The sequence below is a fragment of the Balaenoptera borealis genome (genome assembly GCF_965194805.1).
Source record: "Balaenoptera borealis genome assembly, chromosome: 11".
In the NCBI taxonomy this organism is placed as follows: Eukaryota; Metazoa; Chordata; class Mammalia; order Artiodactyla; family Balaenopteridae; genus Balaenoptera; species Balaenoptera borealis.
Window position 1 is genome coordinate 62,885,438 of NC_138868.1, and position 27,516 is coordinate 62,912,953.

At 39.1% G+C, this 27,516-nt stretch overlaps 1 protein-coding gene and 1 long non-coding RNA gene across 11 annotated transcripts in view; both read right to left on the bottom strand.

The window, feature by feature from the left end:
- Window positions 1-27,516, bottom strand: part of DLG2 (discs large MAGUK scaffold protein 2) — a 2,068,078-nt gene that overhangs the window by 912,028 nt on the left and 1,128,534 nt on the right. The gene's annotated exons all lie outside the window — the stretch shown is intronic.
- On the bottom strand, window positions 18,051-26,430 carry LOC309606393. The gene is made up of 2 exons (XR_014231802.1): window positions 23,335-26,430; window positions 18,051-23,124 (listed from the first exon to the last, which is right to left on the bottom strand). It is a non-coding gene; the product is annotated as an uncharacterized lncRNA (long non-coding RNA).

A 27,516-nucleotide genomic window follows, 5' to 3' on the forward strand; every position in this document is an offset into this window, starting at 1 on the left:
ACCACTCACAAATTAACTAATTGGGGTCTTAATTATGTCTCTCATGAGGGATACATATCTCTTGGCTTAAACAAGAACCTGAGCCTCCCTTAGGCTGTTCACCACATGAAAATAGGGAAATAGGGACTGAAAATGCCTGGAATGCCCTTCTCTCCTTCGGTGCCCTGACGGTGTTCCTTCTCCTACACTCAAGCCTCACCCCTCCTGAGAAGCCTTCCCTGGCCTGCCCAGGGGGCTCCTTTCTAATTTCCTAGTCCTTTATAGATAATTCCATCTCAGAGCTTCTCAAATTGTACTACATGCATGTATCTCTCCTCCCCCACTAGGTGGTGGGCTCCTTGAGGGTAGGAGCCATGCTGGTATTTTTGTCCTTTCTTGCACTCAATAAAAGTTTATTTAGTGAATAAAAGTAAGTGGAGTGGAGGATTACTGGACTGAATGTCAATATTATGACATAGTATGAGTGTGTTTCATGTTTGGTAATTGCAATCATTGTTGCTTTTGTTGTGGTCATCCATGTACAATGCTTGGTGTCAGTCTATGTATCTCTTGTAAAAATAAAATACAGTGTGTGTGTGTGTGTAAAAAAAAATAAAAAAGTAAGTGGAGAATGACTATTCTTTGATTTGTGATTCTGCAAATGTCTAAGGTGCTTGTCTTTGCTTGAAGTTTGGCTTCATTGACAAACCTGAAAACTTTGCTTGACAGGTCTGGCCCACCCACTACCTTTGGCTGTATGCTTATCTAAGAAAGCTACATACTTTGGTTTGTCACCATGTCACCCACTAGAAATGTTGTGCTCCCGTGCCTCTCCAAGCAACTTTTCTGATTTCTTCAAACGTGGTAGACCCTCTACAGCTCAGTCAATATGTGCTTGGAAATCTTGCTCTGGTCACCTATTTGGGAGACACTAAAACAAATATGGCATCCTCTTGATACTCCAGGGGCTTATAAATGGTTTTGGGAAGACAGAAAATCTACGTGTAAAAATATAAGGTCCAAATGATGGTAATAATATTATGAAAAATAATGTTAGGCTTAACTACTACCTTAAAATTTCAAAAAACATTCACATACATCATCTCATTCAATACTCACTATCCCTTACAAGATACTAGGTCTACCTAAAGTAGATGTAATTCATAAAGGAAGCATGAAATTCATTGGCTAAATATGTCGCGTTTCATTGCTATTTTACAAAAGGAGAAACTGAGGCTCACAGACATGATCTAGACCGCGCAGCTCATTGGAAAGGTAGAGACAGGAATGGAAGCAAGGACTGCAGGCTTCAGTTTAGTCCCCTTTTCACTTCGTCACTCTCCTGAGAATGCGTTAGGACCTCAATGATAGTGAATTTGTCTGATGTGCCTTCTTTTGCTTCTGTGTCCACTCTCACAAGAAAGCCCTCCTCTCCAAATCCTTCACTGACAGTTATCTTAGAAACCTGAAGATCACCACTGCTTTATCACCAAAAGAGCAGACCAGAATTTGAAATTAAGTGTCTTCCTCTCACTCTTTCTTGCTAAAACTCTCTGGACTCTGTCAGCATATAGTCAAAAAAGAGACTAGGCAGGGGAATTTTAGATATTGTCTTTTTGTGTGTATTTAAGGATTTTCTCTAATATTTTGGTTATTTTATATATATCTTTTCCTAAGGAACAAATATTAGCCTGAGTATCAAGAGTACAGAATTGTAAATTATTAACTGTCCCAACTACTACATCATCATCACCGTTGTCACCATACCATCACCCTCCTCCTTCTCCTCCTCTTGACTAACATGCTTCATATTCTTTGAGCACTTAACTACATGCCAAGCGCATGCAGTTCTGTTTTTCCCTTCATTTAATCCTCATAACAATCACACCAGGTTGGTATTTCTGTTCCATTTTATGGCTGAGAAAACTGAACCCTGGTGAGATTAAGTAATTTTCCTAAGGTCAGGCAGCAGGACAGTTATTTGGTAGGTAAAAACTCTGGTCAATCTGTCCTATGAGTAGCAATAAAAAGCAACATAGACCAACTTCAAGCATAAAAGATGCAAAGCACATTAAAGATGGCTGTAAGCTCTTCAAGGGCAGAGACTTACAGATCCTCCTATTATATGCTTTCCAAACACCCTGTACTTTTTTTTTTCCCATAGGACTTATCACAGCTTATAATTATGTACTTATTTTTGTGATCATTTGTTTAATGTCCTTCTTCCTGCTATGCTGTTTCTTCAATGAGGAGAAGAAATGCTTCTGTTCTAAAAGCTTACTTCTGTTTGCCCAGTGCTTAGCAGACTGCCTCACGCATAGTAGGTACTCTATAAATAGCTGTTGAATAGGTGAATCTCCTCTGGCCTCTGTGTCTAAGTGGCTTCATTGAGGATTTCTTTGGTACTCTTAATTAATATTTTAAGACTCAACGTAAATATCTATGGAGCTCATTTCTAGCAGAAGAGAAAAGCGCACTGGACCCTGACCTGGCCTCATGTCTTATTAATCTTTATGCTTAGCCACAGGGTAATTTTAGGTGGTGACCCCAAAGAACTTAACTACTATACTTTAGCTGTAGACACACTTTTGAAGAGAACTAGTCATTTTCATAGCAGCTATCTTTCAATTGCATGTTCGGTATATCTGAAGCAGATGAACTTTCATAAGGTACAGACACTAATATGAATTTTTAACAGCATAAATTGCACTTTTCTAAGGAGTAGCCTCTACACTTTGAAAACTATTTTTTAAATGTCAGAAATAAAAAAATTGTCCTTGCTTTTCCCTAGGTTATTGGAGATTTCAGATAAGTCGTTCCTCTCTATGGTCCAACAGCTTAACCAAAAACTCAATTCTTTGAGCATTATTTCCACCCAAAGAAATTTTACAAAAAAAGGAGGAGGAGGCAAAAAAGAAAGAAAAGCTTTTTGTAGGCTGAAGAAATAATAAATATTATGTCAGCCTAGCCAGTAGGCTAGTGTTTTAAGAAGGATAAAATGTATCTATATTATCTTATCCCTCTTAATCTTCTGCCACAGTAGGGAAATTCTGGGGCAGTTATTGATAAAGAACAAGTCCAAGGTCATTGTATGATGAAAGGTCAGAGCTTGAATTTGACTCTGGGTTTGAACACAGAGTCCAGGTTTTTTCCTCTGTATCCATGGTTCTCATGTTTTAGTGCTCATGAGAATTCCCTGAAGGGCCTTTTAAGTCACAAAACTCTGAGTATCACCCTCAGAGTTTCTGACTCAGTATATGTCTAGGGTGAGCCCGATCATATGTAGGGACTTTTAAAAGTCCCTAGTTTTGCTAGTCCAAGGACCACTTTTTAAAAACCATCACTTTAGACACAGCAACAGTCAGCTCTACCCACCACCAGAGCCTCCCATCAAGCCTCTTAGATAGCCTCAACCACCAGAGGGCAGACAACAGAAGCAAGAAAAACTATAATCCTGCAGCCTGTGGACCAAAAACCACAGTTACAGAAAGATAGAGAAGATGAAAAGGCAGAGGGCTATGTACCAGATGAAGGAACAAGAAAAAACCCCAGAAAAACAACTAAATGAAGTGGAGATAGGCAACCTTCCAGAAAAAGAATTCAGAATAATGATAGTGAAGATGATCCAGGACCTTGGAATAAGAATGGAGGCAAAGATTGAGAAGATGCAAGAAATGATTAACAAAGACCTAGAAGAATTAAAGAACAAACAAACAGAGATGACCAATACAATAACTGAAATGAAAACTACACTAGAAGGAATCAATAGCAGAATAACTGAGGCAGAAGAACGGATAAGTGACCTGGAAGACAGAATGATGGAATTCACTGCTGCGGAACAGACTAAAGAAAAAAGAATGAAAAGAAATGAAGACAGCCTAAGAGACCTCTGGGACAACATTAAACGCAACAACATTCGCATTATAGGGGTCCCAGAAGGAGAAGAGAGAGAGAAAGGACCAGAGAAAATATTTGAAGAGATTATAGTCGAAAACTTCCCTAACATGGGAAAGGAAATAGCCACCCAAGTCCAGGAAGCGCAGAGAGTCCCATACAGGATAAACCCAAGGAGAAACACGCCGAGACACATAGTAATCAAAGTGGCAAAAATTAAAGACAAAGAAAAATTATTGAAAGCAGCAAGGGAAAAATGACAAATAACATACAAGGGAACTCCCATAAGGTTAACAGCTGATTTCTCAGCAGAAACTCTGCAAGCCAGAAGGGAGTGGCATGATATACTTAAAGTGATGAAAGGGAAGAACCTACCACCAAGATTACTCTACCCGGCAAGGATCTCATTTAGATTTGATGGAGAAATCAAAAGCTTTACAGACAAGCAAAAGCTAAGAGAATTCAGCACCACCAAACCAGCTCTACAACAAATGCTAAAGGAACTTCTCTAAGTGGGAAACACAAGAGAAGAAAAGGACCTACAAAAACAAACCCAAAACAATTAAGAAAATGGTCATAGGAACATACATATCGATTATTACCTTAAACGTGAATGGATTAAATGCCCCAACCAAAAGACATAGACTGGCTGAATGGATACAAAAACAAGACCCATATATATGCTGTCTACAAGAGACCCACTTTAGACCTAGGGACACATACAGACTGAAAGTGAGGGGATGGAAAAAGATATTCCATGCAAATGGAAATCAAAAGAAAGCTGGAGTAGCTATACTCATATCAGATAAAATAGACTTTAAAATAAAGAATGTTACAAGAGACAAGGAAGGACACTACATAATGATCCAGGGATCAATCCAAGAAGAAGATATAACAATTATAAATATATATGCACCCAACATAGGAGCACTTCAATACATAAGGCAACTGCTAACAGCTATAAAAGAGGAAATCGACAGTAACACAATAATAGTGGGGGACTTTAACACCTCACTTACACCAATGGACAGATCATCCAAAATGAAAATAAATAAGGAAACAGAAGCTTTAAATGACACAATAGACCAGATAGATTTAATTGATATATATCGGACATTCCATCCAAAAACAGCAGATTACACGTTCTTCTCAAGTGCGAACGGAACATTCTCCAAGATAGATCACATCTTGGGTCACAAATCAAGCCTCAGTAAATTTAAGAAAATTGAAATCATATCAAGCATCTTTTCTGACCACAACGCTATGAGATTAGAAATGAATTACAGGGAAAAAAACGTAAAAAGGACAAACACATGGAGGCTAAACAATACGTTACTAAATAACCAAGAGATCACTGAAGAAATCAAAGAGGAAATCAAAAAATACCTAGAGACAAATGACAATGAAAACACGACGACCCAAAACCTATGGGATGCAGCAAAAGCAGTTCTAAGAGGGAAGTTTATAGCTATACAAGCCTACCTAAAGAAACAAGAAAAAGCTCAAGTAAACAATCTAACCTTACACCTAAAGAAACTAGAGAAAGAAGAACAAACAAAACCCAAAGTTAGCAGAAGGAAAGAAATCATAAAGATCAGAGCAGAAATAAATGAAATAGAAACAAAGAAAACAATAGCAAAGATCAATAAAACTAAAAGTTGGTTCTTTGAGAAGATAAACAAAATTGATAAGCCATTAGCCAGACTCATCAAGAAAAAGAGGGAGAGGACTCAAATCAATAAAATCAGAAATGAAAAAGGAGAAGTTACAACAGACACTGCAGAAATACAAAGCATCCTAAGAGACTACTACAAGCAACTTTATGCCAATAAAATGGACAACCTGGAAGAAATGGACAAATTCTTAGAAAGGTATAACCTTCCAAGACTGAACCAGGAAGAAACAGAAAACATGAACAGACCAATCACAAGTAATGAAATTGAAACTGTGATTAAAAATCTTCCAACAAACAAAAGTCCAGGACCAGATGGCTTCACAGGTGAATTCTATCAAACATTTAGAGAAGAGCTAACACCCATCCTTCTCAAACTCTTCCAAAAAATTGCAGAGGAAGGAACACTCCCAAACTCATTCTATGAGGCCACCATCACCCTGATACCAAAACCAGACAAAGACACTACAAAAAAAGAAAATTACAGACCAATATCACTGATGAATATAGATGCAAAAATCCTCAACAAAATACTAGCAAACAGAATCCAACAACACATTAAAAGGATCATACACCACGATCAAGTGGGATTTATCCCAGGGATGCAAGGATTCTTCAATATACGCAAATCAATCAATGTGATACACCATATTAACAAATTGAAGAATAAAAACCATATGATCATCTCAATAGATGCAGAAAAAGCTTTTGACAAAATTCAACACCCATTTCTGATAAAAACTCTCCAGAAAGTGGGCATAGAGGGAACCTACCTCAACATAATAAAGGCCATATATGACAAACCCACAGCAAACATCATTCTCAATGGTGAAAAACTGAAAGCATTTCCTCTAAGATCAGGAACGAGACAAGGATGTCCACTCTCACCACTATTATTCAACATAGTTTTGGAAGTCCTAGCCACGGCAACCAGAGAAGAAAAAGAAATAAAAGGAATACAAATTGGAAAAGAAGAAGTAAAACTGTCACTGTTTGCGGATGACATGATACTATACATAGAGAATCCTAAAACTGCCACCAGAAAACTGCTAGAGCTAATTAATGAATATGGTAAAGTTGCAGGATACAAAATTAATGCACAGAAATCTCTTGCATTCCTATACACTAATGATGAAAAATCTGAAAGAGAAATTATGGAAACACTCCCATTTACCATTGCAACAAAAAGAATAAAATACCTAGGAATAAACCTACCTAGGGAGACAAAAGACCTGTATGCAGAAAACTATAAGACACTGATGAAAGAAATTAAAGATGATACTAACAGATGGAGAGATATACCATGTTCTTGGATTGGAAGAATCAACATTGTGAAAATGAGTATACTACCCAAAGCAATCTACAGATTCAATGCAATCCCTATCAAATTACCAATGGCATTTTTTACGGAGCTAGAACAAATCATCTTAAAATTTGTATGGAGACACAAAAGACCCCGAATAGGCAAAGCAGTCTTGAGGCAAAAAAATGGAGCTGGAGGAATCAGACTCCCTGACTTCAGACTATACTACAAAGCTACAGTAATCAAGACAATATGGTACTGGCACAAAAACAGAAACATAGATCAATGGAACAAGATAGAAAGCCCAGAGATTAACCCACGCACCTATGGTCAACTAATCTATGACAAAGGAGGCAAAGATATACAATGGAGAAAAGACAGTCTCTTCAATAAGTGGTGCTGGGAAAACTGGACAGCTACATGGAAAAGAATGAAATTAGAATACTCCCTAACACCATACACAAAAATAAACTCAAAATGGATTAGAGACCTAAATATAAGACTGGACACTATAAAACTCTTAGAGGAAAACATAGGAAGAACACTCTTTGACATAAATCACAGCAAGATCTTTTTTGATCCACCTCCTAGAGTAATGGAAATAAAAACAAAAATAAACAAGTGGGACCTAATGAAACTTAAAAGCTTTTGCACAGCAAAGGAAACCATAAACAAGACGAAAAGACAACCCTCAGAATGGGAGAAAATATTTGCAAATGAATCAACGGACAAAGGATTAATCTCCAAAATATATATTGAGCTCATTCAGCTCAATATCAAAGAAACAAACACCCCAATCCAAAAATGGGCAGAAGACCTAAATAGACATTTCTCCAAAGAAGACATACAGACGGCCACGAAGCACATGAAAAGATGCTCAACATCACTAATTATTAGAGAAATGCAAATCAAAACTACAATGAGGTATCACCTCACTCCTGTTAGAATGGGCATCATCAGAAAATCTACAAACAACAAATGCTGGAGAGGGTGTGGTGAAAAGGGAACCCTCTTGCACTGTTGGTGGGAATGTAAATTGATACAGCCACTATGGAGAACAATATGGAGGTTCCTTAAAAAACTAAAAATAGAATTACCATATGACCCAGCAATCCCACTACTGGGCATATACCCAGAGAAAACCGTAATTCAAAAAGACACATGCACCCGAATGTTCATTGCAGCACTATTTACAATAGCCAGGTCATGGAAGCAACCTAAATGCCCATCAACAGACGAATGGATAAAGAAGATGTGGTACATATATACAATGGAATATTACTCAGCCATAAAAAGGAACGAAATTGAGTCATTTGTTGAGACGTGGATGGATCTAGAGACTGTCATACAGAGTGAAGTAAGTCAGAAAGAGAAAAACAAATATCGTATATTAATGCATGTATGCGGAACCTAGAAAAATGGTACAGATGAGCCAGTTTGCAGGGCAGAAGTTGAGACACAGATGTAGAGAATGGACATATGGACACCAAGGGGGGAAAACTGCGGTGAGGTGGGGATGGTGGTGTGCTGAATTGGGCGATTGGGATTGACATGTATACACTGATGTGTATAAAACTGATGCCTAATAAGAACCTGCAGTATAAAAAAACAAACAAAACAACTAATACTAAACTTTCATTGGGTTATTTGTATGGAAATATGTTAATATAAATGTTTCAGACATTACATGAAATTTCTAAAAATCTTATATTTGTATTTGTATGGAAATATGTATGGAAATATGTTAATATAAATGTTTCAGACATTACATGAAATTTCTAAAAATCATATTTGTATTTGTATGGAAATATGTATGGAAATATGTTAATATAAATGTTTCAGACATTACATAAAAATAAAAAATAAAAACCATCACTTTACACAGTGCAAATGTGGCACCCTTTCTGTGACATAACACAAAATATGACCAATTATTTTGGGATTCTAATGAAGAACTGGTAAATTTGTGATCAAGCTTTTTTGTCTATCAACCTTTATTATCTAATATAACACCTTTCCCCTATTGGCCAATGATACGTGTTTAGAGATTCACAGATCTGGTCCATGACAGTTTGAATTTTTACACTGAAGTACCTCACTAGGTCTGATGATATTAGGATTGTATCACTCACATACATCAACTCACTTGATCCTTATAACAACTCTATGACTTAGGCAAGGCAGGTAATGGTATCTTCATTTTACAGATGGGAAATCTAAGACCTAGAGACCTTAAGTGAAAATACAGCTTATATCTCTAATAAATAATAGAGATAAATTCAAAACTTTCTCATTTTATTGCAAGTCCAGGGCTTTTTCTACTAGTGGCACTGCCTTCTCATTTGAATCATTTTAAGATTAGTCTTTCATTTAAAAAAAAAAACTTGGCAATATAAGTCATAGAACTTGTTATAAATTTTATGTGTCTTAGCATAAGCTTTATATAACAGAAAAGGAGAAATTCCTTCCCACCCCAACTATCTTTTTTCCAGAGCACGCAATGCTGCAAAATAATGTTCTCAGTCTGTTTTTTTAAACATCTAATATTTCCCAAATTCATTTTCCAGAAGATATCCTCTGTTGGTAGGAATAGCTTGTTCAGTTGATTGCTAATAGGACATGGAAATAATTGTTAGCATGTTAACATTTAAAACTCAGTTCGTTTGGGAGTCACCCAAAAACTGCTACAGTAATAACACAGCTATTTGCGGCATGTGGGCAAGATATCATGTGGTTATCAGTCTGTACTCCAGGACACCACATGTATAACCTACCTCAAAGGTTTGTACAGAAGACCAAATAAAATGAGGTGTTGACAATGTTATGAAGTCTTTAAACCTCTTCCATGTTCTGTAGCAGCCAGTCAGTTGCCTAGTCCTGTTCATTTTACCACCATAATATCTTTTGCATCCTTTCCATTCCCACTACCACCACCCTCATGCAAGCCTTTATTGACTCCAGCCTATTCTTTTGTGCCAGACTCCCAACAGTTCTCATTCCCACCAACCTCTATTCTTTCCAATCCCCCTTACACTTTGCTGTGTGATTAATCTCCCTGAAAACAGATATGATCATGCACTTGTCAGCTTGGAATCCTTCAATGACTCCTGTTTACTTACATAATAACATTTAAATAGCTGGATATTCAAACCTTTCTACCCTCACTTCTGCTCTTCGATCTATTTCTCACTCATGTAATTCAGGTGTCTGTCTTATACTCCAGCCAGAATTATTGGCTTGCCATTCCCCATATATCACCTGTGCTTTCATATCTCCCTTACCTTCCCAATGTTGGCCTTCTGTCGAAAATGTCCTTGATGACTCACAGTTCCCATTCCTACATGCCTTAATCCTATTCCTTCTTCAAAGCTCAGGTCCAAAGGCACCTCTTCCATTAATACTTCTTCAATGTTCTCAGAGGAAGTAATCTTACTCTTCTGAATTTTTATTGTATTATTTATGCATCCCTTTTATTTTTCCCATCTCACTGACTTTTGCCTCACTCCAATCCTCCAAATATAAAATTTTATCATACTTTCCTGTGTTTATAACCTGTATTGATTTTCCATCGCTCTGAGGCAGAAGAGCAAAATCCTTGATGTGGTTTATAGCACTCTACACCATGTGGTCTTTGTATACTGTTCTAGTCTAACTTTCCCCTTGCTGCTCTCATCCACGCTGGCCTTCTTTTAATCTTTTAATGAGACATGCCCTTCCTGTCTCGGGGCCTCCAAACATGCCGTTCCCTCTACTTAGACTTCTCCTCTCCAACTCCACCCCTCCTTACCTAGTTCATTTTTATTCAGCCTTTAGAGTTCAACTCAAATATCACCTCTCTGAAGAAGCTTCTCTTACTACCTAGGCAAAGCAAGCACCCCACATGCAATTTTTCATTGTAGTACATACCACAAACATTTAGTGTTTGTGCCCTCAGCTAGCATGTAATTTCTATAAGGGCAGGGACTTGGGTTTGTCTTACTTCCTACTGGATCCGCATTACCTAACACAGTGCCTGGATACATAGATATTGGGCAAATATTTGTTAAGTGACTTAAACATAAATAGGTAGAACACAAACTAGATATGAATATCTATTAAATTATTGAAAGTGTGGTTTTGCCTGATTTCCTCTCTCTCTTACCAGGCAGTAAACTCCTTGATTTAGTTCTGTACTCCCAACAACCCAACCCTTTATAGCTAGTAAATGCAAAGGAAATATGTGCTGAACAAGAGAATAAGTGAATGAAGGGGGAAAATGGACAAATGAACAGATGAAAAATAAAGTAGTAACCTAACTCTTCACAAAATTTTCAAATTCTCATACCTTTTAGAATCTTTTAACATTTCTAGATATGAAAAATAACCAAGCCATTCACATTTTACAGGCCAAATGGCTTGGTATTTACTGAGAACTGATGTTTATTGAGGGAAAAAGGAAAAAAGAAAGGAAACAGAAACACTATTATACTATGGAAAAGAGGCAGTATTGATATATGATGCCCAAATTCAGAGGATCGTTTATTCTTGTAATAATGCCTGATGTGTGTGTGTGTGGGGGGGGATTCACAAACAGGGACAGCAAAGGACAAAATGGATGAGAATAGTCCTTGGAAGAAGGAAACAATTGTTTCAGTATGTTTCAGTTACAAAAGGAAATCTAATGATTTATCTGTTTTATGTTGGTAAGTTTCCATTTATTGACATCAGGAATGACCTGTAGCTGCAGTGTCTCTTCACCAGCCAAGCCATGACACCTTCACCCTTATTTCCTCTCTTGCATGTCAATCAGCCCCTGGGAGACCAGGCGCCACACACCGCAGCCCTTCACTTCCTATTTTCTCTGCTTGACGTGCTCGGTGTGCCACCTTGGGCCAATCACTTCTGCCTTCTGTAAAATAAAGTGTCTAGTCTGGTCTCTAGTATTCCTCTAATGTCAAATATCCTATGACTGTATGTCTTTCTGTGTTATAAGTTTTGGTCCATGGCTGCTGGTGCCTTGATTTCATTCAACGTTTACTGTCTACTATATGCCAGGGAGTGTTCTAAGTGCTAGGGATATAAGGGTAAAACAGTGATCTTAAATGACAAAAGCTTTGCCCTCAGAGAGCTACCTTCTAATGGGAGGAGATACAAAACAAACAAGATAAATACAATGTGTGGTATGACAGGTACTACAAAGTACTAAGGAGAAAAGAAGTCAGGAAGGGAGACTGGGAATGTGGTGAGGATGTATTGAACAAGTAGCCAGAGAAGGTTTCACTAGGAGAGTGACATTTAAGGAAAGACTCAATCCTGTTTCCTAGCTGTTTGCTCCCAGCTCCTAGCAATTGCTTATGACTTAGCTTAGTTGCAGCTTTGTGGGCCCCTTGCTTCTTTCCTTTAAATCTGATGGTTTTTGTTCATTTTCACTGCTACAGTCATGGTTCCATCCCTGTTGTCTCTTGCCAGGACCATAAGTAATGGCCTCCTTCTTGGTCTCACTGTTACCACCTTCTCCATATTCCATCTTGTTCTCCTTTCTGCTAAGAATGTTATCTTCCTTGTAATCAACTCTAGTACACTTGCTTTTGGAAAATTCCCCATTTACTTCCCTCATTGATCTCTGAGAACACCCCGCCTCCCGCCTGCTATCACCACACTTAACCCCTTATATTCTCTGAACATGTCCATTCCATGCCTACACACAAAGCCAGTTCCCTCTGCCCATTCCCCACCTTTCTACCTGGCAAACTGACACCTGCCCTTCAAGGCTCTGTTCAGAGTGCTTCCTCTGGGACATGGTCCTCACTTCCTCTGGATGGAATTGGCTTCTAACTCCTCAGTGCTCTCTGTACCTTGCACATATCTCTCTGCTGCATTTATCACGTGTTTTGATTTTACATTTTCCTGTTCCTAGCTCTCTTTCCCGAGAGCATTCCTTACTCCTACATACTTTACATTTAGTAAATTCTCAATGAAACTGATGAGGGCAGAGATACTGAGAGGAGAGGAGAGGGTGGGGAAGGGAAAGGAGACTGTCAGTCAGTCGTAGAAGACGGGCAGCTAAAAGATAGGAGAAATCACTGCTTCCTAAAAGCTGTGGATTAGAAGAGACCTCACAGTATCCCAAATTCTAAAACTTGAGGCTTCAGCAGTAACCTTCCTTCTATTAATCTAGCCCTGCCCTTTTGTCCCAGTTCTTATAACTGGGCTTCTGCAACTCAGTCCCCACCTGGTGGCCCAGTTCTGAGAATTCGCCTTCTGTCTTGCCCCTCTCTCTGCAATCTCCCTTTTGGATCCCTGCCTAATATGTCAGGCTGGCCAAGCCTGGAGCTCTGTCCTGCTCTTATCCCCCTCCCCTTTCTCCCTTTTTAATCTCTGCCCTGCCCATGAACCCAGGCAGGTGGCCAGGACCCTGCTAATCCCTGACAGACTTCCATGACTCTGACTCCTGAGCATTCCATGTTCCTGGGTTCCCTCCTTGCCTCTCACTATCTGCCTGCTGTGGCCACAATCCCCCCTATCCCTCTTGCCATCTGACTATTTAGATGACCACCTGCTCTCTAAGACTATACCTTTCGGATTCTGGACCTTGCCTATTCAACTGGAGTGCTTCCTAAAAACCTCTGGGCCTAGGACTGGTTATTTTTCCTTTTTTCCCTTCTGCTTCTAGATCCTGGACCCACCCACGTTTGCCTTGCTTCTTTCTCTGCTCTGTAGGACCAGGAACACTTAATAGTGAAAGATGCTCTTGGGGCTATCAAGCCCACTTTAAGATATCTAACAGTATTTGAATATTGGAGAGCTATATTTAAAGCTCTAGTCCAACACTTCCATTTTACAGATGAGGGCACTGAAGCCCAAAAGGGGAAGTGACCTTCCCCAGGCTGCACAGATAGCCTGTGGCCGAACCACTGCTAAAGTCCCAGTTCCCTGTGTCACTGTCAAGAAGTGTCCTTTTCACTATACTCTTTCACCTTGGCAGACCTGCTTTGCACAAATCAGAGTTCTGTAAAACAAGGATCACAGACTCACATGCAGGCACTATGAAGAAGGTATTGATACTAACCTACAGCCAGCACATTTTCAAACTAAATAGATCGAATTTGATTAATCTAATCTCCTTCAAGGACATAGGAGTATGTAAAGAACCAGGAAGAGACAGTAGCTTTAATTTATTCCAAATAGAATAACATTTTTGAATTTCTCTTCTGGGTGTCAATAAGCTTAGAGAAGATGGTCTAGGGATCCAAAACAATTAATCAATTAAGAAAAGGAAGAAATCAGAAAATGGTAAATAATGAATCATCGAGTGGGTCATAAATTGCATTCCACAGGAGACATTTCTGAGACCAAGGCCCTTAAAAACGATTTAATCTGTGGCCTAGAAGAAGACATGGAACGTATGCCAAATATATCTGTCTAGTCAAGTGATAAGCAGAACATAATTAAGACGATTGACCAGCCCTTACTGGGGATTCATTAAACCTGAGCTTTATCACAAGTTTAAAATCAAGTGGGGGAGATGGCTGTGCACACAAATAGGAATAAGTCAAGGCATGCAATGAGTGTGGTATAAACAAGAACGTAACGGAACTGTTGCAAAAGAAGTGACTTCTCCCACCAAAATTGACAAGCAAGAATACCATGGAAGAAAGGGCTTCTGGGATCTCAGAGGTAGCCTGACCTAATGGGCCAAACTGAAGCCCTCAGAGTTACCCTGGATGCCACCTTTGTTTTACCTCCTATATCCAGGCAGTCATCAAGTCTGTCAGTTTCAATATGTAAACTACCTTGCAGACCAGCTTTTTCCCTGTGCCGCTACCTTAGTTCAGGGCCTTGTCATTTCTCAGTAGATGTCTGAAGTAAGGCCCTGGCTGATCTTAAGCCTACAGTCTCACCTTCTTTCAATTCATCCTCCGCACTGCTGACAGAATGACCTCACTGCTAATCTGATCACATCACTCTGGAGTTTAAAATCCTCCGGTGACTCACCCTTTGCAAGGCCTTCCCTGATCTGGCCCCTATTTTCTGCTCAGGTCCTTCTATTCCTTTCCTTGCACATTACGTTTCAGTAATATTGAATTCCCCGCACTTCCCCTAAAAAAAGCCTTTCTCTCTTTATACCTCCATGATTCTTCCCTGGGTCCTCCTCCAAAGTGCATGGTTAACAGAAGAGCCATTCGGCAATCGGGAGGAATCACGTTCACTGCAGGACTTAGAAGGGCCCTCATGCCAGTGGTTCTCTCTCCTCCACAGAATTTTCCTGGCAACATCACTCCATCCTAATCAATATCAAGTGTAGAATCTCAACCTTGTTTGTGGCTCTTTGGTTGAAACCTTTACATCAAGTAAGAGTGAAACTGTTGGCTGGGAAATCATGAGGGCCAGTTACAGGGAAGTGAACAGGATGATAAAAAGGAAAATACCAGTCCTTAAGTACATACAATGTGCTTCATGCATTACACATTCTATTTGCTACGTGTACCGCATTTAATCTTTATAACAAATTGGCAATCTTTGTTCCTTTAAAGATAAGGAAAATAAGGCTTATACAAACTGATTGCTTCCTCAATGTCACTTAGTGAGGAAGGAGTAAGGATCACTTAGTAAAGATCCCAACCCTAATCTCTTATCTTTCTACCTTCTTAACAGGGCCACAGCATGGTAACCGTGCCCCCAAACTGCTTTCTGAACCATTTAAAACAAACATGTTGAATTTAGTTTTAGTGCAATCAACTTTTTTCCCTGGTTCTCTGAAAATGTGCATATTGTAGATGTGTCACACCTTCTCCCTCCCCTCACCAGGAGGTCCGGAGGCAAAGACAGAGCACAGCCAATACAAGCAGATCCCAGTTTTTCCTTTCTGGACAAGAGAATTAGAATTGTGACCTTATAGAACTTAAAGTAACTTGAGAGGCTATTTAGTGAAATGCTATCTTTTTATAGAACAGAAAACTGGGACCACAAAAATCATACAGTACATGAGCAGCAGAGACCAGACTGGAAACTCCCAGGCGAGACTGGCTCATTTCCTGAGCCCTGATGGCCGAGCACTCTCCCATGTTGCTTCCGTTAATCCTTACAAAATACCTGTAGAGTAGGTATTGTTACCTCTATCTCACAAATGGAGGTTAAGTGACTCAACCCAAGTCACACAGCTGGTTACAGGCGGTGCATCAGGGATTCAAACCCAGGTCTACACCAGGGAGCTTCTGGCTTCAACTCCCCACTCCTCATGAACATTTCAAGTTCCAGTTTCAAATATCCATGGACCAAAAGGAGGGGTTTTTGCCAGAGGCTAGAGCCTTGTGACTGAAGTTGCTCAGTCAATTTAGATGGATCCTTTGGCAGCTCACTCCAAACAAGATAGAACACCAAACAATGACTCCACTGTAGGAACAATCATTTCTCTTAAACACTTAAACTTTAAGGATTGTTTTTTAAGAGCTTATGTATATCATAGTAAAGTTCTTAGAATATTGAACTTATTTTACTTATAGAAAGCCATTTTCTTGTCTTTGTACTTAAAAATAGTGAGTACTGACTTCTAAAAATAAAATCAAGTAAACACATACCCTTGCTCCATACACCCATGAAAACTAGAGCGATGCAGTAAAAAGGCAGAAAACGTAGCTCTTTAATAATCAAGGGTAGAATCACACCATGTAGAAAAATAAAATATTAGCAGACCTCTGAAGGTGGAAACAAGACCCTGTTAAAAACCACCGACTTCTATTTCTATCATTTAGAAAACTCCAAGGGCAAAACCAAAAACGTGAAACGCTGATTCTAAAAATCCTTGACGAAATACCCATTTAGAAATTAATATTTATCACATTTTCAGTGTTCCTGACACAACAGCTCCTTATATGCTGATGTTTATGAATACAAATTTGCTGGCTCTGTGGACATATATTATCTTTTCAGAAAATAACAAGGGAGGCAGATGTCTTCTTATGATTACTAGAGCTAGAATTCTACCAAGAATGGACAGCAACATTTATGACAAATAAAACTGAAATCAATGGACCACAGAGATCTTAGTCATACACTAATTCAATTAATTATAATGAGAAAATAGACAATGACTCTCTTACCATTTAAGACCATTTAGAAAACATCAGTGATGTGCTTTCTGTCTTATTCTGTCTTAGATTAATGTGGAAGCAATAAATAAAAGGTGGATGGATGGTGGAGCTACGGTTGGCGAGGGGTTCAGAGAGCATAAGATCACATCCAATGGCTCTGAACTAAGTGTCTATAGTATCACAAAGCACTTAGTATCATATTTCAAATATTATTATGCTACAATTGTTCCTTAATATTTCCTTTACATAAGTTTAAAAGCCCCAGTAAATAACAATGAACAAACCATAGAGTGGTTTTAATTCTTGCTACAGATTTTGGAGACATTTCTGGACTTTTTTTCTGGCTGAGTCATTCTTTTGTGCAACATAACCTGAAAATGTCAGATGCTGTGCACTTGAACCTATAATCTAATAAGACAGACAAATAGAATTTCCACAGCACTGACATAAAGTTTAGATGTAAGCGTCATAATGGAGAAGTGTGTGAATTCCTGCTTCTGCATCTGTAATCTCTAGCACGCTATGGCTGTGCTTAGCTAAAGTCTGTCCCATAACACGTGGCTATAATATGTATGGTTGTGATGGTGATGGTAATAGTGATGATGATAATGATGATATTACCATTAATTGAGACCTTAGATACATGAGACACTGCACAGGGAGTTAAATGTCCATTGAACTCTCAGAATAACCCAGAGAAGTAATTATGATTAATCTTCATTTTAAATGAAGCAACCTAGGCTGCTGAAGTTAAGAGAATTGCCCAAGGTAGCATAGCTACTAACTGACACAAAGTTAGGGGGAAAAATAGATCCCAGCTCAATAGGAACATAAAACAAAGAGTGTTTTATACTGTCTTCGGCCCCATGTGATGGAGCTAAGCACCAGCCATCCTTCCAAACTGACTGTTCTGAGTTTGCTCTGTTGCCAGCTGAAGCACCTGCCCCAGGAAAAGCCCCATGATTCTAAGCTTTAGCTTTCCAACCATTCTCCTACACTCTGGTTCCCAGGACTTACTCTAGTGGCCTCTGTTCTAAGGACTGGAGTTCTATGCCAGAAGCACAGCCCAGCATATGAGGTCTACAGACGATCCCCAAGATAATAACTTCTGGAACTCACACTCTGTCTATGATTCCTCCTAGTCTAGGCTCTTTGAAGACTAGAAACAAGTCTTTTAATCTCCACTAACTGACAGTGCCTGACATTGAATCATGACGAATGAATGTCCTTATCAGGCTCAGAGGTCGCTGCCTCATTAACTGGATCTACTTCCTGCTGTCAGATGCCTCAGCCCTGGGTCCACTCTTCCATGCAAGGCCTTTAGGCCTGGCTCAGTCCTCTGTCTCTGCTTACCTGTAACCATCACGCCACTGCCTGGGTCTGCAGATATGAAAGGAGTACAGCAGAGAGCGTGGAGTAAATGGAACTACTAGGTCCACAATGATACTTGACTTGGGTCTTAAGGAATAGTTAAGAGCCTTCTAGAAGAAAAAGAGATGTAAGCAAAGGCAGAAGAGTTCTAAGTGTGGACAGTATATTTGAAGAATGTCACCAGCCCAATGGGACTAAAACAAAGAGGCAGAGCAGTTTTGTGGTAGTAGAAGGATAGACAGCAAAGAGTTCCAGAAATGTAATGCGCCCTCACTATGGCACTCATCCCCAAGACACATGAAGCATTCATAGGAATATGTGATTGCACGGTCAAGTGCAATCCACTGTTCTTAGATTGCCTCTGTGTTTTGCAGAGCCTCCACACTTGGTAAACTCCCTGCAGGGGTCAGTCACAGGTTTTCAGAACATACCCAGTCAATACCTGCTGACATCAGCTATCAAATGGGGCATTACTTGAAAATAAGGAAGGGATATGATTATCCCTGATGAGGGCATCTCAGTGAACCTTTCCTCTGCACTTAATCCTTCTCCCTGACAGATATGGTAATGCAGAAGGTGTTTATCCTTCAGAATAATCATCAACTCAGATATTCTGATCCCTCCAGGAGGAAACTAGCTGAGAGCTTGCTGGGAACCTTCAATTCCATTCAATGGTATAAAACATCTATTATGTGTGAGTGATCTTTATCATGGTATCAACACTAAGTTCAAAGCAAACCCCAGCCAGTTCTAAGAGAACACCTACCTATGTCTTACACATGCAGGAAACAATAATCACATGCCATCGTTATTATGTTCTTTTGTTTTTCCTCTTTTTTTTTTTTTTAACTTCTAAGAGAGATCATGCTCTGATAGATTACCTAACTTCTCTGTGCCTCTGTCTCCTCATCTGTAACACAAGAATAACAATACTTACCTTACAGTACTATGGTGAGGATTAAATAGGTGGGTATATCTAAAGTGCTTCATACAGGATCTGGCAAAAGTTTACTCATTACTTTATTGGGATCATCATCATTAATAAAGTATTCAGTGCAGTCTGTTTTAACTACTTGTTCACCACAGCTGATAAAAATCTAAGGCAGGTAGGCGAATCTGAAATGTCTACTTTTACCGTTGCCGAACAACCCCAAAAAGAAATGGCTTATTCCCTACTTTATCCACTATAGGGTTTTGATGCACAAATTGAGGCACAAACTTGGACTAACTTATTGATATCTATGATAAAATCCATTTTATTTGATTATTGTGAAATGGATCAGCATTATATGTGGGTTAAACTTTTGGCTCCTTAGATTTTATCTGAAAAGCTCAGGTGAGTGGCCTTTGATCACTTTGCTTAAAGGACATATCCAAATGCAGTATATAATCAAGAATGACCTATCCAATGACACTTGGAGAAAATGAAACAGGAATAAAAACGGTGCTTAAGACTATGAAACTATTTATATATAATCTCCCTAACTCAGGATGCTGCTTGAGAGAAGCTTCTTGCCACTTCCAAGTTTTAATGCCTTAATTATGGAGCAATGTTTAATTATATATTTTATTATGTATAACAAATATAAATTACATACCTGATTTTTCAAAATTGTATCAAAAATATGTATCACTTATCCTTGAAAGTGAAAGGCCTTTTTCAGGATGGATAAAGCTGTTTGGGGAATAGAGTATGGGTGGAATTAATGGTCCCCACATTAATCATTTATTTTATGAAAATGTGAAGGTCATTCTCCACTTTAAGATGCCTCTGAATTCCTTTTGCAAGGTCTGGCAGCTGAATTTCAATATGCAAAGCAGAGGATTATACACTGTGAACTACTGTCCCCCTAAGGGCATACAGCTTTTATTTAATAAAGATGTTATTCCAAGAAGCTTTACTATAGCATTGTCGCATACAAGAACTTGTCTTGGAAAGGTGATTAGTATTAGTAAGGACAGATGGCTTGTCTCTTTGGGTGGAAGTATGGATGTCATTGCACATGCCTGTGAATACTTCCAGAGTCAGAGGCTAAGGCTCACGATGTCAAATCTATAGATACCATTTGCTGAGTACCTTCTGGGAGGCAGGTATTGCGGTAAAACATTTTATTATATTTTATATACTGTTATGAACATGAATCAAGTACAAGACACCATGTAAAAGTTCAGCATTCATTTTAGATAATCTTTATATTATGTTCTCCCATTTTATAGATGAAGACAATAAAGCATCTTGCTGAAAATCATGCAAGTAGAAATGACCGCTAAACTCCAAAGGCCAAGTTCTTTCATTATCATTGATGCGTGTTATCACGAGGGAAAATTAGGATCCATGAACTCAAGGTGGGGTTTTGGAGCAGGTGAGGCCAGGGCCCATGAGTCACAGGGCCTGTTTCTGGACCTTCAGGTTTGACTCACTCTGATGTTTGAGATGGTAGTCAATGGCTAAAACACTAAGGCCAGATAGAAATGGGCTTCATTCTGGCTTCACTGGTTGTGTGACCTTTTTCAGATAATCTCACTGCTCTAAAACTCAGTTTCTCATCTATAAAGCAGCGATCATGGCACCTATTTCATTCATGTGTTGAGAGGACCGAATGATTAACATGTTGAATGCTTTGTGCAGCATATCATAAGCCATCAATAAATGTTAGCTGTTATTGTTGTTATTTTTTCCTCCTCCTCTAATGATCTTAATTACTATTCTGGGCTTCTGCAAATTAAATGACCCCCTTCCATTTCTTTCCCTGTTCACTTTGAATCTCAAATTTGAAATGTGTAGAACCTAAAACATCAAAGGTTCATACAACTCTCCCTTTTCCACTTTATGTCCCCGCCTTGACACCAATATCCCTTCTTTCTTGATCTCATCTCATTGCTCTTTGTTCTATTTTAGTCTCTCCAAGACACATGTCGAAAATCAACCCCACAATCATTACTCCTGGATAGCCTAGCAAGAGAAAAAGAAAGACTACCATTAAACGCTATTAAGAAAAATGTTCCCCAACCAGGAAGAAACTGGATCTCACATTTTCTGTCCAAGCAAATCAGTGTTTCACTAGATGTGTGCTGTGGCATATCTATGGATGTGCAGCAAAACCATTTTTTCTTTTCTTTTTTTTCTAATTAAGGAAGAGGATGGAACTGTCTCCTGCAAGTAAAAGCATTTAGAACACCAGTAACCAACTGCAAAGTGCATGAATTAGAGTGAAAGTTCACTAAGTCTGACTAACCAGGAGAAAGGACGGTCTGCCTCACTAACATACTCTGTTAAATAAGGTTGTATCACCTAATGATTAAGAGCATGTGGTTTGTGGTAAGACATTCTGGGATTTGAAATCCTGGTGTGCCATTTATTGGCTGTGCAATCTCAGCAAAGTTACTTAACCTTTCGAAGCCTGAGTTTTCACATATAAAATATGTATGGGAATAGTTCTAACTTATGTACTTCTGCTTAGGATTAAACGAAATAATATAAAGCATTATCTTAACACAGGTCCTGGCACACAGTACACGCTCAATAAAAGGTTGCTGCGACTGTTATTAACATTACTATTATCATCATCTTCATCATCATTATAGTACTGCACATAAACAGAAATAAATGAAAAAAAAAAAACTCATAAAATGATGCCAAATATTGATCTTTGTGTGTCCTTGGGGAATAAATAAGGATGGCTTGTAATTACCTGGTAATTGTTGACACATAAATTTGGATTCAACTAACAAGACTGAGTGGCTACTGTGTGAAAGAGCTTTGCATTAGATTAGATTATTACAGAATTTAATCCTCACACAAGTCTATTTAACAGTTTAGAAAACAGTCACAGAAAAGTGGCTCTTCCAAGATTACATAGTTAGCAGAGCAAGAAGGTAAACACAGTGACACAGTGTCCTGCCCACAGTAAGGGCTGGATGATTAGTTACTGAATGAATGAATGGATGAAGGATATTGGTGTGGTTTTGTCTTAATACTGAATTTAAAGTGTCTGATTGTAAATATTCTAGTTGGATTTCTTAATTCTCACTTACTGACTGTGTGATCTTGATAGAGTTGTTTTATCTGACCCTCAGTTTTCCTGCCTGTAAAATAGGGATTAATATATCTGCCCTGCAGAATTAATGTGAGAATGAAATGAGATAAAATATAAACAGTATCTAGCATCATGCCTGGTTCATAGCAAGTGCTTAATACATGCTAGTGTCCCTGCCTTTTTCCCGTGAACTGAAGTCTATCAGTTCCCCAAACTCTCACAGCCTTCTCCTTACATAGATGGTCCATTATCACCATTTCTCCCCCTCTCCAGGACAATCATTTATTTGCCTTCCAAGACAGTTTGAAAATCCAGACTCTGTATTACTTTCTTTGATTGTAAAGCCATTCACTAGGGTGCCATACACACGTCTCAGTCCCAGTCATGCCCATTTTCTCTCCAACTTTGTCTTTTCAGGTCTTCTTTAAGATACAGTCTTACAGGTATTCCTCACCTCTTCACCTCTCACTGGGACCCTCTGCATTCTTCAAAACAGTGTCAGAATTCATAAGGTCATGACATGTTTTTTCTTACCTTATCTGTCAATATATCATTTGCCAGGTTTTAAGCAGCATTAGAAATCCACCTCCTCCAGGAAGTTTTCCTAGATTAAACTCATAAAATTGAATTTCTTTTTTCACCCTGTATCATTTGGGAATGGACTTCCTATTTTCCTAGCCCTCATTCCACTTGTACGTTTAGGGTATCACTCAACCCTGATTTAGACCTTTAGTTTACACAAAATATAAATTCCTTATTGTCCATTAATATGTTGGGTTATGTCCAAGTTTCTTATAACTATATCGTAAGATAATGTGAATGTGTTCTTTTGACTATAAGCTCTTAGAATGTATCAATTTGTCCACGCTCCAAACACTTTATCAACAGTTTGCATTATAGCACTACCATATTGTAGTACAATTCCTTATTTACCTGTTGGACTCTTATTCATCTTTGTGTTACCAGTGTTTTCCATAAGCCCTAGCAGATAATAAGGCTCAAAAAGACCCTGAATAAAATGCCTGCTACTTTCTAGTCTACTTCTATGAAGACACAGGGTCTTACAATTCTTTTAGCTTAAGTGACAAAGGAAAAAGAGGAGAAAAAGAAAAACACCAATACTGGTTAAGAATTATAGCCGGGTGCTACACTAAGGGCTTTATATACATCATTTAACTTAGTCTGTATAGCAAGCGCATGAAGGAGGTATCATTATTTTTAAAGATGAGGGAATTGAGGCACAGAGACATTAAATAACTTTCTCAAACTTAAGCAATAAACAAAAGCCTAGGTTTGAAACCTTGGTACAGCCTGTGTTTTTTTGTTTTTGTTTTTAATTAATTAATTTATTTTTATTTATGGCTGTGTTGGGTCTTCGTTTCTGTGCGAGGGCCTTCTCTAGATGTGGCAAGCGGGGGCCACTCTTCATCGCGGTGCGCGGGCCTCTCACTGTCGCAGCCTCTCTTGTTGCGGAGCACAGGCTCCAAACGCGCAAGCTCAGTAATTGTGGCTCGCGGGCTCAGTTGCTCCGCGGCATGTGGGATCTTCCCAGACCAGGGCTCCAACCTGTGTCCCCTGCATTGGCAGGCAGATTCTCAACCACTGCGCCACCAGGGAAGCCCCCAGCCTGTGTTTTTAACCATAATTAAACAATGTATTGTTTTGTCTAAGTGGTTTCTGAGTTCGTTATATATTCGTATGTTTTCCTTCTATTCATGGAATTAGATTCTAGCTTCGTATTATACGCGCAAGGCTTTCACCAATCTGGCCCAACCCTTTCTTCCAGATGCAACTCTCAGTACCCTCTCTGATACCGAGCTCTCCATTCAGAATAAATACACTCAGTTTCCTTAAAATGCTCCTGTCCCTCTGCTCTGTTTTCTCACCCTGGAATGCTGTCCTACCTTCCTCTGCCTATTAAAATCCCCCTTGTTCTTTATGACCACTTTGATTTCAATATTCTCTGCAAAGTGTAGTCTATGCCTGGCTGGTATTCTTTGTTTCTTCTTTGGTGTGTCCAAACTCTTGGTTTTTAACTGGAGATACAAACTGCTTTGTGGTTGATTAGTGGCATGCCTACCTCTGACATTAAAATGTAAACTCCTTGAAGGCAAGTTCTGTCTTATCAGTCTTGGTACAGTCACAGTGTCTTACACATTGCTTAGTAAACACGTACTCACAGTTTTGTAAATGGATGATAAAGTAAAAAAAAGAAAGGGGAGGAGGGGAGAAGAGGGAAAAGAGAGAGGGCAGGGAGTCAGAGGCAGAGAGAGGGAGAGATTACTTAATTGGTGGCTCATATAAGATCCCTAGTGCTTAATTAACTCAAACCTGCTCTTATTTTGAAATTAAAATGCATTCCAAACTCTATATATGCTTTCAAAACACTCATTTCCTTTAATATCTGGTCAATATCTATCCCTATACCTGGGAGAAATTTACACTAACTAATGTAATAATACTTTATCTTAGTAAATACTTATGAGCTGCAATATTAGGCAATCACGTCAAGTGCTTGCAGAAGTACAATATGTTTATTCTGGACACTATTGAGAGCATCCTGAATATACTGTCTCATATACAAGACAACCCTCAAAAGCCCTTCCATTACAAGCCCAATAATTGAGACACACAAATATTTTTATGCTCTTCTTCTCCACTATGGACACACACATGCACACAGAAGGAAGGAGGAAGGAAAAAATCCTCCAAATTACACAATCAATTCTCTCTTCAAAACATCCCACTACAACACTCTCTACTCCACACTAGTGCAGGTTTGTAGAGAAGGCTCTGAGCCCCTGTTCGTGAGCACGAAGTCTCGAGTGTGAGGTAATCCCATTATATTCATTGCAATTACAGGCCTGTGTCCTGAGCCTCCTGCTGACAGAAGGCTACCACATCTCATGCCTAATTAAGAGCACAAAATTTTTCCCCAGCCACCTTATTACACACAGTGTGCTTGGATCTTTCAGGCAATACCCTCACATTCTGGAAGAATCAACTGCCTCTTTGAAATCCGAGGTAACCACCACAGAGCTAAAGATGTCAATTGAAACCTTTTTCCTACAGTCAGCAGCAGATGAAGCCCATTTCCCTAGAACAACAATGGGACTATAAGAAAAAGAAACCGTGATTACAATAAAAGATCATTACAGAGATCATGTTCGGATTAAAAACAAACACATGCACCAAATAAACAAAAATCTTATCTGACCAAGAGCCAAGGATCATACAAACCTTCTTATTAAAGTATACGCTTACTTAAAAAATTGGAATAGTGAAACAATGTAAAAGTAGCCAGATTTGTTTCCCTTTGACCATAATACAGCTGAAAGCACAGGGAATGTGGACGTATCAGAATGCAAGTCTCTTCTGCAGCAGCGCCTTGCAACAGAGACCCATCTCCTTAGATAACCAGCCCTGTGACCGGGGACACATCTCTTCTCTGCAATTCGAATTGACTTCTTCATTTAACAACCACCACAAGAAAGGAATTTGAGTTAAGAAATTCCCAAGGTCGGTTTCCTGCCTTAACATTCACTGAGGGCCCCAGGTTTCTTTGATACACTGACTCTGGTAGGCAACAGCTGGTGCACTTTATTTCACCTAATACCCTCCAGCATTATCAAATGCCTCAGGCAAAGAAATACTAGCCGAGCAAAATCTCAGCATGCAAAAATGTATCATAAGGGTACTTCTAATCAATGAGGCCCTGACAATTTCATTCACAACCTCTGACAATTTCATTCACAACTTCTATTTCACTGCTGCAGTACAGGTCCTGGTTAGCCCCTTATCATTTTTAAGGACGTGATCCTCAGAATAGGGTCTTGTTAAGAATGCAAATTCTTGTTCCTCATTCCAGACCTACTGAATCCAAAACTCTGAGAATAGAGCTCAGTAATCTGTGGTTTAACAAGACCTCCAGGTGATTCTGATGCATGCTGAAGTTTGAGAATACTGCAACAGTCACCTGAAGTGTCACCTTGCCTCTACTCTTGCTCACCTCTAATATATTCTTCATACTGCCACTAGATCAGTTTTCCTAAAGTCTGAATCTGATTTACTCCCTCCCTCCATTCCTCCTCTCCCTCCCTTCCCCACTACAGCTACCCCTGCCCCGCCCCGCCCCGCCCCCCTCCTACCATCCTCATTTCTTAAAACCCTTCGGTGTCACCGGTGATCCATCCCTCATCAAATACAATACAAACTTCTTAGCAAGCCAAGCCTTTCACCATCTGGCCCCATTCGACCTTTCCAAAGTCTCTTCTTCCCACTCACCCATGTGCATTGCACTCTGAGCTCAGGCCACGATGAACCTCCTGCTGTTCCATGAAAAGGCTATGCTCTTTGAGGAATCTGTGCTTTGCTCAAGCTGTTTTCTCTGCTCAGAATGACTTCCCTCACCCCATCTGCTTGGCAGAATCCTTCTCATCCTGTTAGACTCTTCCTAAGCATCGTTCCCCTCTCTGAGGTCTCTTCATTCATCTCCGCTTCTCCCTTTATGCCTCCAAATCAAGTTGATTCTACAGTATTTCTCTTATTGCACAATTTGATGAATAAATTTCAGCTGTCATGCTATATGGTAGTCTATTTACATAACTCTCTCCCTCACTTGCCTGAACTCTTCAGAGAACTTGGGGAGGATACTTTGGTAGTTTATTTCTATTTTATTTTTACATCCTTAACTGAGAATATATTAGGCATTTATTAAGAATTCCAATTACTATTTGAGTGAATAAATTGACTTTTGAACGTCTACTATCGACAGCACTGCTATGCTAGTGAGTTGCCACCTTTAACTCTATTTTACAGATGGAAAAACTGAGCCTCAGAGAAGTTAAATAACGTTGCCAGCTAGTAGTAAAAGGCAAAGCTGATTCAAGTGCAGGTCTTTCAGACTCTAAAGCTGATGCTTCCTCAACCAAACCACAGTGTTTTCCCAAATAAACTAAAGATGGAGTGATGATGCACAGCCGTATCTTCCTTGGCATGTTTTCACATTGTCCTTACATATAGTTCCCATTATATGAAATAAGGCCTTAGGTTATGACTGAGCTGATTTATAAAGACAAATATTGGATATGTAAAGCCAAATATTTCTGGGCCTCAATTTCTTCATCTGCAAAAAGGCTTGTTATATATTACTAATATCATCATTATTATTATTATTATATATAATATTTA